Source organism: Cupressus sempervirens, chromosome 6, assembly GCF_028749045.1.
Source record: "Cupressus sempervirens isolate cs-2001-9-10 chromosome 6, ASM2874904v1, whole genome shotgun sequence".
NCBI lineage: Eukaryota > Viridiplantae > Streptophyta > Pinopsida > Cupressales > Cupressaceae > Cupressus > Cupressus sempervirens.
This window is the reverse complement of record NC_143123.1, coordinates 156,126,108-156,146,510: the sequence shown is the minus strand read 5'-3', so window position 1 is coordinate 156,146,510 and position 20,403 is coordinate 156,126,108. Positions and strand designations below refer to the sequence as shown.

The window sequence follows — 20,403 nt, the reverse complement described above, 5'->3', positions numbered from 1 at the left end:
GTAGAAGCTCTTCGGATGTAATTTTTTGTAGAAGCTCTTAGTGAGTAATCTCTCTTATATTGTAAGAATGTGGGGTTTTTTTCATTTGGAGGATATTATAATGAATTTCAAGTATTAATGGAATTTTTATGAAGCATTTTGTCATCTCTCTCTAGCTCCATATTGTTGCATTTTGGGTTGTTAGCTGGTACAGGTGGTGTGGCCCGTCATCAGTGGTATCAGAGCAGGAGTTCCTGAGAGTGCGGACAGATCGCCGAACGTGAGGCAGTTTGCACCAGGACCTTGAGTTGGTTGAAGTTTGTCAAGAAGTTCTTGATTGTGTAGATAGATCGCCGACTGTGAGGCAGTTTGCACAAGGTTCTTGTGTTGCATGAGATTTGTCTTCTAAAGACTTGATTATGGAGAAGAGAAAGAAGAAGATGACTTTTGTTATTGGATGGATTCTGAGGATTCCTAGACTTGAGAGATTTAGAAGGAGAATGCAAGAAGAAATATTTTTGGATTTGAAGAAGCAAGTGAATGAATTAGAAGTTGAGTTGCAGAAGAGAAGAGCACATTACCAGAAAAGAGACGTTGATAATTATTTGGATGTAGAAAAGAAAGATGATCAAGTGGAAGAGCAAGCGAATGAAGAGGAAATCATTTGCGAACCAAAAGTTGAAGAAGATGAACGAGAAGAGGAAGAGCATAAAGATGGAAAGATTTATGAACCTGAAATAAATGATTTGAAGATTGCAGCAATGGAGGAAAAGTATAGTGCCTTCGTTGGAGATCAAGCAAGCGGAGTTACATGCATTGTTGACAACATGAAAGAGGCAAGCAAAGATGACTATGTCAAAGAGGTAAATTCTTATGAATTATATGATGCTGAATTTAAGATGATTTTGAAAGATATTGGTTTGCATGAGAATTTTGTTAGTCATGTATGGTATGCAAAGAAAGATTGGTATGGTGTTCTTGGGTTGCTTACAGGTGTGATTAATTCAACTAGATTGGATGAGGATGAGAGTTATACTTGGATAGAGTTCATTGCAAAGGAGAAATTTCAGCATCGGATACTTGTTCCAGCTATGTGTTGGAGGAAAAGGAAAAAAATTATGTCAACAATGGCTACTTCATTTTGTGACTCCATACTCACAAAATTTTTCCTACCATGGGAGTCGGATGCAGGAGCATCATGCATCAGGAAAAAAAAAAAAAAAAAGAAGAAATGTGGAAGCCTTTAGTGAAGATGAAGATGGATGTATATCTTTCTTTTGGCATCAAAGTGTGGGACACACTTTTCTATCTACCAAGGGAGTCTGATGCAGGAGCATCTTGCATGGGAAAATTAAATTATTAGAAAAAAAAAAAAAAAAAAAAGAGGAAGAGAAAAAAATTAAAATTAAAAAAAAAAAAAAAAAAAAAAAATATTATGGAGGAGAGAGAAAGTGACGAAAATGGAAGGAAAATAATAAAAAATAGAAAAAAAAAAGGAGAAAAGAGGAATTTCTATTTTCAAGGTGCATGGGTGGCATAAATAGAAAATAATAAAAATAGTTGTCATTCCATTAATCGAGGTGTGTAGGTGGCATCTTAGAAGTTTGTGGAAAGTTCCTTAAATCATGCATTTAATATTTGTTGGGTGCTTAGTTGTATTTGGGTGGGAATTTAATATTTATTTAAAGGTAGTTGTATTTACCTTTTATCCCACATTGCTTGTGTTTGTAATGTCTTGGGTTAGAAGTACCTATTTAAGCAAGGCTTATAATCATTTGTAATCAAGTTCAAGAAATGGAAGCTCTTCTAAAGGAAGTTCGAGAAATAGAAGCTCTTCAAGTAGAAGCTCTTCGGATGTAATTTTTTGTAGAAGCTCTTAGTGAGTAATCTCTCTTATATTGTAAGAATGTGGGGTTTTTTTCATTTGGAGGATATTATAATGAATTTCAAGTATTAATGGAATTTTTATGAAGCATTTTGTCATCTCTCTCTAGCTCCATATTGTTGCATTTTGGGTTGTGAGTTGGTACGGGTGGTGTGGCCCGTCATCACCACTGTAACAGGTTCAAGGCATCTAGAATAGGCTACAAGAGAGAGTTCAGAATTTTTCAGTTCATAAGGAGATCTGCAAGACATTCTAGGTGGGCTTGAGTTTGTTATTGATTGTGAACTCAGAGGCAATTCAAGACATCGTAGATGTTAGTAAACAGATTGTCCTTCAAAGAAATAACAAAATAAACTGACTCTTAAATGCCCAGAGAGAAGAACAAACAGAACTAACAGCTGGATGAGTTATCATAGGCTGGTAACCCTCCACTGAATTGACAGGTACAGCTCCCTCGTTGAAAGATTTACAATGAATTGAATAGTAAGATATATCTTTAACCTGAAGATACCAAGGGTTTCTGACATTCATTCATAAACATGAATGAATGCGATTGCTAGATTTAGATTAGAATAAAGAGAGAAAGATCAGCAAATAGCCACACAACCATTCATCCAATCCTTCTTTACATTGCAGAAGAAACAAAAGAAAACATTGTTTATTCTACAATTTACAAATAACCACAGGATTGCTTTTAAAACATGAAAGATGTGACCACACGATCAGCATCAATCCAAGAAAGATATATTCAGACATAACAATCTGCTCAACATAACTTCCTCTTCATTTTAGACACAAAACAAAAGAAAACACACAATTTCTCTGTCCCTTTGAATACAATCAACTTGCAGAAAAACAAACTATTCTCTCTTTATTTCTCTATTACAAACAGAACATATAACCCCCCTCCTAGCAACCACCCGACATGCAGATAAAGGAGAGCCCCTGACATCTCTTTCTCTTCCTTATTTATCTTTTCTCTCTGCCCAATAAGTCTTCCTCTTCAGTTATTAAAACCGATTCTTGGCAATCTCCTCATTTTCTCTTCTTTTCGATGATTATATTCTTGATGAGCCTAAATACCTTTTTCACATTAAAAATTGAAATCCATTGACAAAATGTTCCCCCTGGCCCTTCATATTATTTTTACAATATATGCATATATTGGAGAACCCAGTACCTGCTAATGAAAGCCAAATTTGGTGTTTATCTTATGGCAATCAGTATAACTCCTCATGCTGTGTCAGGTCTGCATACTAGGCATGTGCCCTTCATATGTTGTTACCAAGATTATATGGAATTTTTTCAGAACTGACCAATACATATGGCCTCAATACCTTCATATTTGGCCTTTTAAAATTCCATAGACAAGCTAAAAGTGGGCATTTATTACACGTGGAAGACATTGACATTCTGTCAAATATTTCATGTGCATTGTCTGTGTTCACACCCTGGCATTCCTTAAAGTATTAATCTTCTTTCCTTATACTTTGAGCTTAGGCATTTGATCCAACACTCTACCATGAAATCCTTCAAATGAACCTACCTTCTATGGTCGCTTAGTGAAATCTCAGAGCGATGGCTTTATGCAGACCAATATTCCTCAACATGGTGTCTGACTTCATATAATCATTTTGATGGTTGCTATAGGAAGTTTAGTTTGGGATTCAACTTTGAGTATATCTCCTTCGAAGAAAGTTCACATTTAGGCTATTATATTGAAGAAACGGGTGTGAATTCATCCACATTGCCCGCATCTTGTCCGTAATCTATCTTCAACTACTCGAGTGACTTCCTCCCGCACTTGCTCTGTTGCGAGCAAAGTTGATTGGTACGGATATGACCATTTTTTAAGATCCTTAATATGGATACGGTTGGATACGACATCAATAAATATCGCATACACATTTAACACAATTTTCTAAGTTATTAGACGAGTTTTTCATTAGCTTAGAAACAATATGGACATAGAAATGCTACATAAATATTTATAAGTTATTTTTACACTTTACAATATGCAGAAATAGTAGAGTTGCATTAGAAGATAACCCAACAAATCGGGTTGCTGAATAGAACAACATTTTAGTTGTCTTTCTCATTTGGTGTGGGTTTTGTTTATACCATTTTTTAAAACAATTGTATTATTATTATTTTTACATTAAATTTGGGAGGATTTACGCCTAATCTTAAAAAACATCAAATTATTTAGTATTTGGCGCGGTTGGAAATCAACTTTTTTTTAGGCTGACATGGGTGCAATATTCAACGTGTATCCAGGGAGTATTTGATACATTTCCAAATTGGATACAGGGATACGTGTTCCCAAGGAGGGACAAAGGAGTTTCCGACAACTCTGGTTGCGAGTTCCTGACGAAAGGGCACGGGGTCTCTCATCAACCTTTGATCATAATCCACATTTTATGTGCACTTTCGCATGTATACATCTGTCAGTTTGAATAATTCAATGCCATTGTTTTCTCATAACTCTCATGAAATAGGGCCTGAAACTTGTCAAGACAATGATTTTTCCCTATGAATCGGGCATTCTGTCAAACTGTTCATGTCCGCTGCCTGTGCTTCAAAATTGGATCCTTTAGCGATATGGAGGGGAATGGAGATTCAAACAACTAATTTGTGCTTACACCTGCAAGTTTGAAGTTGACAATAATGGGAAATCATAAACCTCTAGCACACAATTAGGGAATTCAATGGTTTTTTGGTTAATTAATTTTTCCCACCTTCCCAGGGCATATAAATTATGTGTGACATTCTGTCAAACAGTCTAAACACTATTGTTTACCGTACTGGGTAAAGAAATTAATGCATATAGATAATAGATGAGAACAGTAGAACTTCTTCCTTTATTCGCATATGCCAGAACATTACATTATGCTTGATGATGATTACAATGCTTCCCGAAGGGGGTATATATACTCACCGAAGGGCCTTTCAGAAGGTTCTCGAAGGAACCTGTCGGGCACAAGTCGGCTACAATACTATCCTACCCGTCAGCTCATTTGCAATTATTTACCGACTACATCATCTCCCCCAAAAAGAATAGTTGTCTTCGAATGACAATACAACAAAATTGTGCAACTAATGACCAAGATACTATGCAGGGGGACGGGTCCGTGCTCTCAGATCGCTCAGCTCAACCTGAAGCTTGTAGACCTGTTCCTTCTGAACCTTCAACTCTGCCTTTGCTTCCATCTGAAGCTCAAGTGTTGGCTGCATCATTGCTCCAGCTTCTCCCATCTCTTTCTCCTTTTCTGCTGCTGCCTGCACCTTCTCTGCTACCAACTGCTCCTTCTCTGTTGCCAATTGCTCCTTCTTTGCTGCCAACTGCCTTTGTCTGACTAACAGGGCTTCCCTCTCGGATTGCCAAGCCGCCCTCTCAGATTCCCAGGCTACCCTCTCTGAAGCCAACCTGGTAACTGACTCCTCCCGAGCTCTCTCAGCTACTACCTGATTCGCCTGACCCCTCCGAAAAGTGTAGTATACCTCCTTGTACAACTTGATTATCTCCTGGAGCAGAACCTCAACCCGACTGTCCACACCAAAATTTGCTGTGGTGGCCCAGTCCCGACGCATCTCATCAGTCTCTACACTTGGCCATCTTTGCTCCTTGAAACAAACCATGAAGGCAGCTGGGCATCTTAGTCGCATAAACGAGATGACTCCCTCTAGCTCCTTCACAATCGAATCCAATGCCTGAGCCTTCGTCGAATCCAACACTTGATGAGCCCGGGGTGCTAGAGCGGTGAAGTCGGCAAGAAATGCCTCCTTTATTCCTGTTCCACGCTCTAATGGATGTTCTTGCATACCCATAGCCATCTCCACGGCATCTGCCATACGCTCAACAGTACTGTGCGGCGGTCTGGAACTGGCCCTGCTACCTGAGGCTGTGTCTACCTTGGAATTATCATCTCGCGTAGGAGTCTGCAAATAGGCTATCTAGGGAGCCGGAGCACGGTGGAATCGTGTGCTAAAGAAAGTATTGACCTCCTGAAGTCGACTCTCCCTATCCCGCCCTCCCTATCCCGCTTAGGTGATGCCAACAGTGCTACATCCACTGTCACCACTGCATCAGATCCTACGACATCCAAGTGTACGCTCGACGTACTCTGTCTCTCTGCTGTCTCCGGTACTGGAGGTCAGGTACCTCCAAGGTCGTCTCCTCTCCTCTGTCTGGCATGCTCTCTACTGTAGGTGCCTCAACTCCTGCTGGCTGAGCCATGACAACTTCCACTTCCATTGCTGGCTGTGCTTCAGCAACTCCTCTTGCTGGCTATGCTATGACAATTCCTCCTGCTGGCTATGCTACGACAGTGAAATATCCCCGACAGGATATTTGCCTCTTAAACACCAAAATACTTAAAACTTCAAGGGTTTGGCAGACATTTCGTCAAACAATTAACAATCGAGCTCTAATGCCACTAAAATCCGTAAAAACACTTATTTGGAAACTATAAGACAATGCTCTACAAATTTACCAAACTACAATGATTAAATGATTAAGGAAATAATGACTCAATCGTTTTGCCAGATGTAATGGTAATACAACCTGAATCTCCGTGACCGAGAGCAATGATCCAACGGGTGCCTGAAATGCCCGACCCGTAGCACTTGTAAAGTGGCAAGTTACTTATTCTTTATTCAATGTAGTGTCTTGCAGGAAATAGAGAAATATGACTCTGCCAGACAGGAGAGGTTCTGATTCATCTTCCTCCACTATCGAGTGGGCCCTGTCAGCTCTAATACAACACCCCGATATTCTGTGCAAAGCCCAACAAGAGATCGATTCGGACGGAACCGACTGATGGAGGAATCCGACCTACCAAAGCTATTACACCAATCCTTCTTCTGCAGATTTCTTCTATACACTGACCTGCTTGTTGCCACCACACCACTCCAGATAAGTCGTTACTGCATTATCAAATATCGCCCACTCTTAGCCGGCGCATGTGCCAAACTATGGCGCAGGTTCATCTTGCTTGCTATTACGAAGTCTATCAACGGTGATAACAGCGTTATGTTGGTACAGGCAACGCAAGTAGGACAATCTATTCTGAACTTAAACAAAATATATATATCAGAGTAACAGAAGCTTTTCTTCGAGTTTAATCAGGTCGACGGCGGAAGCGTCGGCGGCGAGCATCCCGCATGGGAGGAGCGAGGCCATCTCTGAACTTTTGACCTACCACTGCAGCTGAAGCTTGTCCTTCCTCTCGCACATGGATGATCTGCCCTATGTCCGCGGTCTTAACAGCGTGCTGTCGTTGTACGATTTGTATGACTCCACAATTGCCGGTAGATCCAGTAGCGAGGCAGGAAACCTTTTGTTTCCGATCACAAGGCTGCCATTTCTTCCGTCGTTTGAGAAGCTGATATCGAGGAAGTTGTCGTGCGCCAAAGACGGATTTTCGTCCAGTACTCTGTTAATTCTCTCGGCTACCAAACAATGACGGAATAGAAGGGTCGTCTAAACCAGACGGCCCGAAACTTGCTTGCTGGAGATGTATCACGGCTTGTAATCCCTTTCAAAATTCGAACCCTCTGCCCTGATGATCAAATCCTTGCTTTACGTTAATTGAATCCACCCTCACTGATCCTTGCAAGAACCGCAACTTTGGCTTTAAGCCACAAATATTCACCCTGATGAAATGACTACAGTGTCACCTCCAATCTGCGATAATTCGGATGATATCTCACACCCTCAAAATCGCGTACCAATTGAGAGTTATCGTTCTCAATGGCCAACTGTGACAATTGTAGAAACCCTAGGTTTCACAATGCACCCGTGATTGAATCACAATCTGAAAACAAAGAGAGATAATCAACTGCCTGATTCGAATGGAGCCCCGGGGTGCCTATTTATTCTTTTTCTCCATCCTCTCCAGAGACTTCTAGAATCTTTTTGATCTTATCCCTCAAGTGACTTTATTAAATACTCCAAGTAACTTTATTAAATACTAAAGTCACTTTATTAAATACAAGGTCATCTTTTAATATTTATTTATTTAATTAAAATAACTAATTAGTCGTCCTTGGACAACCATTAATTAAATTAATTAAATCGAACTGTCACCAAAAATTTGGGGACATGACAGACAGGTGCCATAGGTGTTGCTACCGGAAGTGCTTCAGCAAGAGTTGGCAAAGTCTCTCGGCTGACGGGTGCTATTGCCCATGCAAACCCAACTCTCGGCTGGATAGGAGAAGGCCTTACCCCGTGTTGCCATGGTGCTGCTATTGTAACTGCCTGCTGGGGTGCACCGGTCATCAGTACTAGCCGCCTTGTCTGTCCAAACCCTGGAATGTGAGCCATGTGTAGACCCGCTGGCACCAAACAAGGAGTAGCGGTTAGTGAAGTGCGTGGAAACAACAAGTGGGTAGCTGTGACAATCTGAACCTCTTCATCATCTTCTTCCCCTTGTTCGTCCCCCACACTGTTTTCCTCAGAAGATGTCTCCTAACAACCGCTGTCCGTATCACCTCCCGTGTCCACCCGAGATCTCTTCTGACCTGCAGAACCCTTCTGCCCAGTGGCTGTATCCAAGTGCTTCCACCGCATGATAGGAAGTTCCCTGGGAGCAAGTGGTCTAGGTTTTACCTTTAACTTGCCCTCTGGGATCATCCGTGCTGCCGCATCGAGAAAAAGACCAATGGTGTAGAGTGGCATATAGGTCTTATGCTGGAGAGTCATGAACTTATGCATACGCTCAGCCAACACAGACGCCCAATCGTACACCTTTCCATTCATTATTCCATTCATCATAGACACCTGCGGAAATGAGATATCGGATGCCCTAGATGATCCCGTAAGCTTGCTCTTGACCAAGTCCATCAGGCATTGCCATGGTCCTTCCTGAATGTTGGTTTTCTTTACTAGTATGGTAAACATTTGGCGCCGTTGCCGGGGATTAGAAAAGTAACACTTATGTAGCATATGATCCAACTGCCATGTTGATGTCAAAACATTAGACCTCAGTCCTAAACCTAACAACCAAACCATGAAAATATCTTGGGTTTCCTTGTGATCAGCAAGGTGACACTACTCTAGCAATATTGTGCTTCCTTTATTGACTGTAAATTTAAGCTTGTTCAAGCAACTCATTTGCTTCTTCCATCCATGCCTCCCAAGCAGGTGCTTCAAAGAGAACAAAATGAACCTCATTTAAATCTTTTGATGAGTCTCTCACTGTAGTCAACGCTACTTCCGCAACCTCTTTGTAAGGATATCCATATATGCCACATGATATAGCAGGAAAAGCAATGTACTTTATTTGATTTTCTCTAGCCAAATCAAGAGAGCTCCGATATGCCTCAGAAAGCTTACTTTCTGATCTTCCTCCACGATCATATATGGGTCCAACTGTATGAATAATATGTGATACAGGGAATCGGAAACCTCTTTTAATCTTTGCACTTCCCACAGGACATCGAATACCAAGTTGAATCACTGGAATCTTTTTGCATGCTTTGAAAAGGTAAGCTCCAGCAGCATTGTGTATAGCTCCATCCACCCTAGTGCCTCCAAGCACAACCTCTCATTAGCTGCATTCACAATAGCATCAAATTGACCATCGACAAACCGCTTGGTGATGTCTCCTCTATGCAGAAGCAGTAGGCATGTTTCGGTTAATTTGAAGGTAACAGTTTGTTGGGCTTGATAGTGCAATGGAACAATTGTAGGAGCAGGAGCAGGGGCAAGGGTAGAAGGAGAAAGGGGAGGGGATGCAAGAGGAGGAGGAGGAGGAGGAGGAGGAGGAGGAGAGGATGGAGGAGGAAGGTCTTGAGTGGAGTCTTGTTGGGTATTAACTATATTTTCTGCAACAGTCACTTCCAATGAAGCAACAGTAGGAGTAGGAGGAGGAGGAGGAGTTGGAGGAGGGGTGAGGTCTTCGTGAGAGTGATTTTGTATTTCGCTCACCTTTATTCTACAATTCGTGTCCAACTGCGTCGGCTCATTTACAATTATTTACCGACTACAACTGTTGTCCTCCATGAAGCCCGTTGCATCTTTATTATCAATTGTAACTCCTTTCGATGTGCTTGCGATTCTTTCTACGCATTAGTTGCCCTTCATCCAATCTGGTGTTGATGTCATCCTTTCTATTGTGAAAGCATATTCATTTTGAACTTCTATTCATTATCTCCATAACGCTTCCAATCCAAAACTTTCTCCGACTATACCATCTTACTTGATGTGATATTGTGTGCGAGACTTTCAAATCGGGTTGGGTTCCATCATTTAGTCAACATTTGCATGTTAATGTCTTTTGATAGAGATTAATATGCGCCGAGGCATATGAGAGCCCGCTCTTTTGTATGATTACTAAAACTCAATGATCATGCCTCTGTCTCCTCATTACCACATTGCTAATTACTGACCTCTATTAATCTTTCAAAACTCCATTTTGATTTATAGAGTTCCTCCTATAATGGTTCGGCTATTTGAAGTCTGCACTTTCCAGAATATGTAGTCCTCACATCACTAGCACCTTTCGAGCTATGACACTTAACTTGAATCTGAAACCTGAATTCAGTTTTGAACCCCGAGCTTGAACTGATAATTGGCATGACGAATCTGCATGTCAAAATCTCAAATTTGAAGCTTGAAGTTTGGAACGACTCTCGAAACAACGAATCTGAATCTTACACTTTGTACCCCAAATATTGAGCTTGTAATTGTGTGCCTCTAGGTTCTCCAACTTAACCTTTGAATCCATCTTCTTGAATTGTAGATGTCAGATCTTCAAACTTTGAACATCTGAACTTGAACTATAGGACCTTCTTGAACCATTACTTCTGCATTGAACCTCTGAACTGGCAAATTCTGAACTTCGAACTTGAACCTCTGAAGTTCGAGGTTCAAAGTTCAAGTTCAATATAAATTCAAAACACCACCTTCTTTACAGATCGAGATTTACAACAGCATCATTAGCATAAAAATCACTGGAAATTTTTCCTATGGGGAAAATTTGAAGTTTAAAATTTAGGTGCGAACGCATGCTAACAATAGATGCCAGCGAAGATTAGAATAACCATTTCCAAAGAAGATAAGGAGTTCAGACTAAGGCCATTGCTTGTGCTTCTAAACACAAGCATATTGGCAAAACTTCTAGACTGGTACTTGGTGCATAGGAATCAAGGATGCCATTTACAAGAGGATGCAAAGTGTTCAAAATACAATCGTGAGGAGATCGAAGGGTAGCTGTAGTTGTTGGAGAAAGTTTACAGTCAAGACTGGAAACTTATCTTGTGTCGGAAAAAAGATTAGAACACTAAAATAGTGACTCCTATTTACATCAGCAATGGGAATCAGGAATCCTACCTTGTTTTTATCCGATGACACACAAAGCACGTTGTCTTTAAGGAAGGAGAAAGTACATAACGGACTCTAGCGTTTATGTAAACCATTCTGACTCATGGACTGTAGCTAGCCATAATCAGGTTATATATAAATTTTAGTTCTTATAATATTCTGTGAAGTCCATTGTATTGCCAGACTTGATTAATGCATCATCATTATTGGGTTTTGGATATTATGATCTCCCACTTGTGTTTTAAGTTTTAACCTCTGTTTCTATAGTTTTGATAAATTTCTGCTGTAAAGTTTCCTATAACTAGGAATATAAACTGGAAGATTGAGAAAGAATATTTCAGTGGTATGAGATCCTTTCAACCTGCCAGCTAGTGGCTACTTTATGAGTGACAAGTAACAGCACTATCAGCTACATGAGAAGATGACGGGAGCTGCCGTGAGGGACAGAGAAGAAGAATGTCCCCAGGAATTTATAGAGACTAAAGAAATGGTGACTGACTTAAAAGGTACTACGGGGGAAATGGTCCAACTATAAATGGGATTGAACCAGCATCTGAGTTCAAGTAGGCCTACACATAATGGAGCAGAAGGGAGCAACTCAGGTGGTGAGTAAGCCCTAGCAACTACAAAGACCTTCAGGGATTTTTTTTTGGAAAGTAAGTAATCGTAAGTACTGGGTAAGAACAACCCGACTTGAAGGAGGGAATGACAATATCGCATGATGCATACTGTGCCTTAAGCCCTGCCATTTGTAGAGCTGTCTTTCAAAGAGTTTTGAAGATAAGGAAAACAATGGGGCATTGGAAGTGAAGGTATAAAGAGAGAAAGGACATTTATCACTGTTTGGGAAAAATCACTATCCCAACTTTTGATGGATCTAGTAGCTCATTAGCAAGGCTGGTTGCAAATATTAGACACTTATTTCTCTTTGAATTGAATGCTTCAAGAAGAGGCCATCAAATTTGTCACCTTGCATCTTGAGAGGATGGCTCACGAATGATTGTAACATGGCATGATAACTCAAGGGCATGACTCAATAACCTCTCTGGAAGTTTTCGACGAAAAACTGATAGAGAGATTTGACAGAAGTGAGTAAAAAATTAATTTCAGGGAACAGCTGAAGCAAGGAAGGTGGAACACTTTGTAGCAGAATTTCAAAGACTTGCAGCAATGGCTCAGACATAAATAAAAGAAGACTCATTCTATTTGAAGAAGGCTTAGCTCAACCTCTCATATGTTTAGTAAGGGCATTTGACCCACATATGCTGCAACTAGCCATCACGAGAGCCCTTGATTTGGAGGATTTAGTATCCAAGGTCACATTTCATTCCAAGAAAGAGTCTCCTATTCTGCCCAAGAACTTTTTTAGAAAAATATACCACTTCTTGGCTTCACTTCCAAGCCAAGTCAAGAAGAGTTGTCCAAGAATGGGCAACAAAGGAAAAACCTACATTTTACATGTTGAGAGCCTCAGTAACCAGGGCATAGGTGTTTGGGTAAAGGGAAAATACATTACATAGAGGTAGCCTTTGATGAAGACATTGAAATTCATGAGGCTAAAGGAGGTAGAGGAGATGGAGTATAAGCACCTAGGAGGAGAGCATTTAGGACGTACACTTGCATCCCACGATATAATTCTTTCCATGCTAGAGGAGCCTTGAAAGGACAAAAGATAACAAATCTTATTGATAGAGGGGATACTCATAATTACATTGATGAAGAATCAGTGAATAGGTTGGGATTAAAGATGAAGGATTTTAAAGGGTTTGAATTTAAAAGTTGCCATTGGGTTAATTCTTCCTTGTATTAAGAAGATTCCTAATGGGGGATACAAAAGTGGTTCTAGGAGTTCAATGGTTCTACTCATTTGATAAATATGAATAGAGTTATTGAACAATAGAATGGAAAAAAGATAGTTCTACATGGTTTATCTGATAGTGGACCTATGGCTGTTTTAGCCAAGAGAATGGAGTGAGCTTTTTGCAAAGAGCAAAGGGCATGGGAAGCTAAATGTTTAATTATAGACATATGTCCTTGAAAGGAAGGTAAATCCTACAATGTGCAATTTTAATCTACTTTGGACAAGCATGGAAAGGTTTTCGAAGACATGCCCGTTGGACAACCACTAGATAGAGGTTTTAGCATATAATTGCTTTGGAGGAAGGGGCAAAACCAGCCATGAATGTTGAACATACTGTAGATGTCGGAGGGTAGGTGAATCAACATAAATTAAAATCATACAAGAGTAAACAACTAACTTCAATATTTACCTCATGAACAGTGAGCAAGTAATGAACAAAACCAATAAACAAAACCCAAACTGAGAAAAACTACGATGAGCACTTGCCTACAAAGATAATTCACTGGTGTATATATTCTGATTAGAAAAGATTGTATGAGCTCAATGCCAATACAACAATGAATGCAAATAAGAGCTCACTGCTCCAGACTTGCAATTGAGGCTCATTGCCAAATTAGAAAGATACCGCAAAGAACTTGTACACTCAAGACTTACTATCCTAGGGACAAGGTACATACAACTCTTTACAATAGATAAAGAGAGAATTTTTTTATAATGCAGTTGATTTGCATAACTCTATCACACTATCTTTTCCTTTTCTAACATTTGCTCTTCCAATATTTTGCTTGTAGATCTTCAATGGCTTGCCCACAATTGCTTCAGACTTCCTTTTTGCCAACGAACAAATTGTACTTATATGCAGGATAGGTCACTGGAGTTTACTATAAGTTTGGCCATGCCAAAGAATACTACAATTTAAGTTATAAGTCGACCATGGCTATAGCAAAAAGTGATAAGGTCCCATGCCAAAATCATCTGGATCAAAACAAAGAATGGACCAATTGGATAAGAGATAAGCACTAAACGCATAGGTTACACATAGCATGAACTCATTAGGATAAGAGATAATCATTAAATGTATGACGCGATCAACAATTAACAATTACAAGAACAACTTCCATAGCCATCTCAAACATGTAGACACTAACCAAATAACCACTTAACTTGCCAATATATCTGGACCACCATGCGCCATGGTGAGATCCTCACCCCATGTTACGAACAATACCACTGCCAACAATCCAAGTCAGAAGCCATTACAACACATTTCCTAATCAGCCCACTAACTGATTATGACTGCAACACTTGAAAACACTATTTTTCAGAACTCTAGAATCAAAAGCCGGAACACTAGGAAACACCATAACCAAGACCAAAATCTGAAAATGATATGGAACTCATCTGTGTTAGTTTATAGGATCTTTGATAGAAAGAATATCAGATTATATCAGACTTTACTTACTTCTTCTTGTTTGTGCACAGCAGGTGTGTATCTTCAGTTGGTCTTCAGTGCTTCAATATCCTTCATCTTGAATACCAAGCGCTGATGAGAAAGTATTAATAATCTGCAATATGTAACTATGCCTAGACTAGGACTGCAAGTATGTTATGTATTGATATTGCCTTGTCCACTGATGAGAGTTTATTATTTATACAAAGTGAAGGGTCATGTCCTCGTAGGGGCATGACTAAAGGCCACATAGGGTCAATACCCTATGTGGTTATGTCCGTCGGTAAACATAACCAACCAATGATTATATCCCAAGCCAATCATGCTCGATAAGACATGTTCGACATTAATTTGAACAACACTTAATGTATATCGAAGGAAATACAATTTGGAGCCTGATCCTTGATTGGTGATAACATAGATGTTATAATATCAATATTCAATTAACTCGATATGAATCGGTGATAGTAGTAAGGGAGGCCCGATTTGAATCATGAATGAATGAGTTCAAGTATTGCTTTTGATTTATGAATGCTCTTGGGGAAGGATTGCTTGATATTTTTACCTAGGGCACATCCTTTACAAACACCTAAGTGATCTAATTTTAGATTAGGTAATCCTTTTACAATTTTTCCTATAGATGACAATGCTCAAAAATGTAGGTGACCTAATCTCCCATGCTAGATTTTTGTAGACTTTGAAATTTCATGACTTAGTGCAAAAGTTTGTTGATTACAAAGTTTATAGAAACTTCCATCTCTAACTCCAATAGAGATAGCTTTCTTGATGTTACCATTTTTAGGTCAAGACAAAACTGTCTTCTTGAAAAGCGATTTTGCATCCTTGATCAGAAAGGGCAGATATAGGGACTAGATTCCTTTTAATTCCAGGTACATATAAAACATTGTTAAGTTGAAGAGTAATACCTGAATTTAGATGAATGGAGCAAGACCCAATACCATTAATTGGATGAATGGAGTTTTCCCCAATGGCTACTTCTTTTGAGGTGTGTTCTAAGAAGCTTTCGAATTTGTCTCTACAACCTGTTATATGTCGAGATGCTCCACTGTCTATGATCCAAGTGTTTTTGTTTGAGTTTAACTCACTGGAGAGTGCTAGATAGATGCATGATTTTCTTCTACTTCCTCCTTTTCTTCTTTTATTTCTGCTAGTGCAGCTTGAATTCTTTTCCGTTCAGGATAGACATTATGAGAGTGACCAATTTTGTCGCATTTAAAACATCTCACTTTTGAACAATCTCTTTTCTTATATCCACTTCCGACCCTTCTGCTGCTGTTGCTGGACATTCCTTTCTCTCTGATCAACTAGGTATCTTCGATATTACCTTGGATAGATGTTGGTTTGTTATGGGAGACACCCTTTTCATCAGATTCTTCTTTTTCAGATAGGCTTCGTGCCCTTAGAGCGAAGAGAAAGTTGTTTTCTCTCCCCTCTAAAATTTATCTAGATGAAGATCTTACTAAGGCACAAGTTATAAAACTCAAACATGCTCGGGGAATTGTGGTAGATGCTAGGCATGCTAGGAAATGGGTTGTTATTTGGAATCTTAGAGCTGTGGTTCGTGATTCTTCTCCTACTGGTTGGGTAGAGAGGAAAACCTCCAAACTGACATGATGGTTCCGATAGCAGTTTGGCAAAAGGAAGCCCCCTTCTCTTCTTGTCAATTGCTGGAATGGTAATGGCTCTTTATGGTCATTACCCGATCTTTTTCATGATGCTGTGGGGTCCTCAAATATTTTGGCCGTTACTGAGACTCACAAGAGCCTCATGCGCCTTCTTCCAGGATATCCTGGTTATCAGTGGCTATCAGTTTGCAAAGATGAGGTCTGGACTTCTGGTGGGGTCCGTGGGTCTAGGGGTGTGGCTTGCTTGATACATGATGCTATTTTCGGTTTCACTTCAGTTGTTCACTTTGACGCCTTTGCCAGATTTATGTGGATTCGGATTGGTCGGCGGAAATACCAACAGAGAGATATTTTTATCGTTGTTTGTTATTTTCCACCGACCTCTCCATATGCCATTCATGACCCGGAGAATGGAGATCCTTTCTGTGATCTTTAGGAGAGCATTTCATAGTTTGCGGCTTTGGGTGATATTATTATTCTTGGAGACTTCAACACTCGAACCAGGGATCTTCAGACTCCTTTGCATGATCGTGGTTCTAATTCGAATTGCACTTCTTAGTTAGACCCGACTAGTATGGGACTTCAACGCACCTTGGAGGATGTTCTTGGACCACTCTCAGGTTATGGACGTTACCTCCTCCAGCTCTGTGAGTCTTCTAGGTTGTTGATTTTGAATGATTTATCCTTCTTGGATCGGACCTCTTTACCTGTTGGCCACACTGTGGTGGTGCGAGTGTTGTTGACTATGTCATTTCCTCTCTTTCATTTCTTTCATTCACAGTTTCGCCATTTCACGTCTCCCCTTGGCTGATCATGCTCTTCTTAGCATTTCTACTTGCGTTTCATGCCAACCGTCACACTCTTTCCGGTCTTCTTATTGCCCGGTTCATACCGTCTCCTTTCCTACTCGCTTTCATTACCTCGAGAGTGATGGTGAGCTCTTTACTTTCCACCTTAGGAGACTTCTGACACCTGCTAGTTTTAGTGAGTCGCTTGCGGCCTCTGACATGTTTGATTCACTTCTCTCTACCATCTTGGATTCTGCTCTTCTTTCTATTCCTCACCGTTCCCCTCCCTCTCTCAGAGCAAAGCATCAGAATACTTGTCCTATGAATAAATGGTTTGATACTGATTGCAAAGCTTTCCATCGCTCTATTCGCGCCTCCTTTGAGACTCAATCTCCTGCTTTTACCCATTTGCACCTTTTGTACCTCCGTTTTCTTCGCCACAAGAAACATTCTTTTGCCTCTTTTCAGTGTAGAACCCTTTCCTCCACGCTTATTCAGAATCCTTAGATCTTTTGGTGTACCCTTTTCCCTTGGTGCTCCCCCCCGTCCTCCACTCTAGACTATCACTCTCTGACCTCCCATATCATTACACTTTACGACATTCTAGGGCAGCCACCTCTTCACTCCACTCGACCTCCATATTGCCATTTGTTCACCTACTCCAGTATTATTGAGGCCATCAGATCTTTGAGATGCAGTAGAGCAATGGATGAAGATGGTTTCTAGGCAGAACTTTTCAAGCTTAGTGCTTTGGTTTTCGGATCTTACCTTCCTACACTCTTTAATAGAGTGGTTTGCTCTGGGTTTCTTGAGTCTTGGTCTAGACATATGGTTTACCCTATTCATAAGTCTGGGCTTGCTTCCGATTCGGGTAACTACAGGACTATTATGATCGGACATACTTTTGCCAAATTTTATGCCACTCCTTTGAACACCATGTTATTTAGTGAGCTTGATAGAAGAGGCTGTAGAGTTAAAGGGTAGGCTGGTTTTCAGGCAAACTATTAGACTATGGATCATGTATTCATGATGCGGGCTATCATTGAGGAGGCTAAGCACCACTCTCAGAAGGTCTATTATTGTTTTGTGGACTTCCGTAAGGCTTTTGATTCTGTTCCTAGGTTGGACTTATTTCAGAGACTTCGTGAGATTGGGATCTCAGATATGTTGCGGACTGTTATTATGAGGTTTTATGAGAGGGTTACTGGTAGGCTCAGGACTCTGGAAGGCTTTTCTGTTCCGATTCAAAGCACCATTGGGGTGAAACAGGGCTGTCCTCTTTCTCCTACTCTATTTGGTTTATATATTGATGAGTTGGAGGATGTCCTTGTGAATTCCTCTCAACCGGGTGATGGGTGCTATTTGCATCAGGTTTTGATCTCCATTCTCTTTTTTGCTGATGATGTGGTTCTCTTGGTGTAATAAGCTTTGCTAATTCTAATCACAGAGTTCTGATCTATAACTGGGGTAATTTGTCAAACAGTTATCAAACAATCTCTATTTCCTTCAATAGATATACTTTCAGAACAATCTATACCACTTTTTATTGATTCATATACTAGGAACTGATGAGATTAACCAATAATATTTCAAAATTCCATCAAGAAAAATCAGTCTGAACTTAACATTCAATATTCATAACAACTCAATAACAGTAAATCAATAAACCTCTAACTGTATTCAGAATATAAATAACAATGTTATAGCCTAGGAAGTTTTAACAATGTGCAGGGAGGCAATAAGAATGACAGACCCGTAATATTGGTGTGTCGATTAGGGAGGCATTTGTTTGCATTAATGTATAACTGCCACCAATGTCGAAGATTTCCACTGGCTACCTTCTGCTCTACTCACGATTGCCGCCTTGATTGAGGAAAGGGAGTGAGCTAACCTGTGGAGGAGAGAAATGTCAAAACGTAGCCAAACTGCAAATGCCATGAGACCTTGTTATTGGATGGAGTCTAACCTGCCGTGATCTCCTTGCCGGATGGGAGTCCAAATGCTTTTCTACTAGTGAGATGTGCTTCCAGTGACCTCTATAGGAACCCATGGTTTCCAGAATAAGGCTAGTCACTGACCCGACATGATAACCTTCATACTGGCGTTTCAACACTGTCGATAATGCAACAATATGCTGGTGGGAGCAACGCTAATGGCTCAGTGGTTGATTGGAGTGTTGTCTCTTCCTATTTGTAAAACTTCCTCCAAATGCTATGATGGTGCTTACGAAATACGAGGAAAGAGTCTCATTTACTCCCTTCACCAAACACTCTCCCTTGTGGCCAGAATAAAAGTCTCATTACTTTGTACCAATCACCCTGAAGTATACCATCCATAATCTAACATACGTGAGTATTTTTAGAATACTCCACTAACAGTTGGGATCTGCAATCTGCTGAAATTTTGGAAATGGCACAACACTCTATCACTGGGGGTCTTCGGGAAAGTGCATCAGCAACTATATTATTTCTCCCTTTGACATATTCAATGCGAAATCGTATGCTTGGACCTTGCTGATCCATTTTTGCTGTCTTTCGTTTAGCTCTTTTTGTTCCAGAAAGTAACATAAACTGTTATGATCAGTCTTTACTGTAAATTTACTTCCCACCAAATATTGTCTAAACTTGGCTAAGGCATGCATTATGGCCAGCATCTTTTTATCATATGTAGAATATAGTAACTCGCTGCCCCTAAGTTTCCTGCTTTCAAAAGCTATGGAATGACGATCCTACATCAAAACTGCCCCGATTCCACTTCCCAAAGCATCACACACCAAAACAAAGGGTCTAGAAAAATCAAGACGTGCTAGTACTGGACATGTGCTCATCACCTGTTTCAATCTATCAAAGACTGCCTTTGAATCCTGTGTCCATCTAAATGCCCCTTTCCGTGTTAGATTAGTAAGGGGTGCCGCTACTGGGGAAAAACCTTTGGCGAATCGCCTATAATAAGAACAAAGGCCAAGGAAGCCCTGCAACTCAGATACATCTTTCGGTGGTGGCCAATCCAGGATTGCCTATATCTTCTCCTAATGTACCTTAACTCCCTCTGCACCAATCACGTGACCCAGATAGAGGATCTTAGTTAACCCAAATTCGCACTTAGACTCTTTCGCGAATAAAAAGTTTTCTTCCATGAGGCTAAGGATCTCATCTAGGTGCTGCAAATGTTCTTCCCAAGTCTTGCTAAAGATTAATATGTCATCAAAGAAAACCAACACACTCTTTCTTAGTTGCTTTTTGAAGATATGGTTCATGCATGACTGAAAAGTGGCTGGTGCATTAGTGAGCTCAAATGGTATCACCAAAAACTCGTAGTGTCCATAGTGGCATCTAAAAGCTGTCTTATGCACATCCTCCTCTTGGACTTGTATCTGATGGTAGCCCGATCGAAGATCTATCTTTGAGAAATAAACAACTCCATGAAGCTCATCTAGTAACTCATCAATGCGGGGAATTGGATACCT

The 20,403-nt window shown here is 40.3% G+C and overlaps 1 protein-coding gene and 1 pseudogene across 1 annotated transcript in view; one reads left to right on the top strand and one right to left on the bottom strand.

The window, feature by feature from the left end:
* The window catches only part of LOC149551723 (Rhomboid-related intramembrane serine protease family protein), a 172,218-nt gene that overhangs the window by 18,417 nt on the left and 133,398 nt on the right, over positions 1 to 20,403 (top strand). The gene's annotated exons all lie outside the window — the stretch shown is intronic.
* LOC149551724 (uncharacterized) lies at positions 8,777 to 11,287 on the bottom strand (annotated as a pseudogene).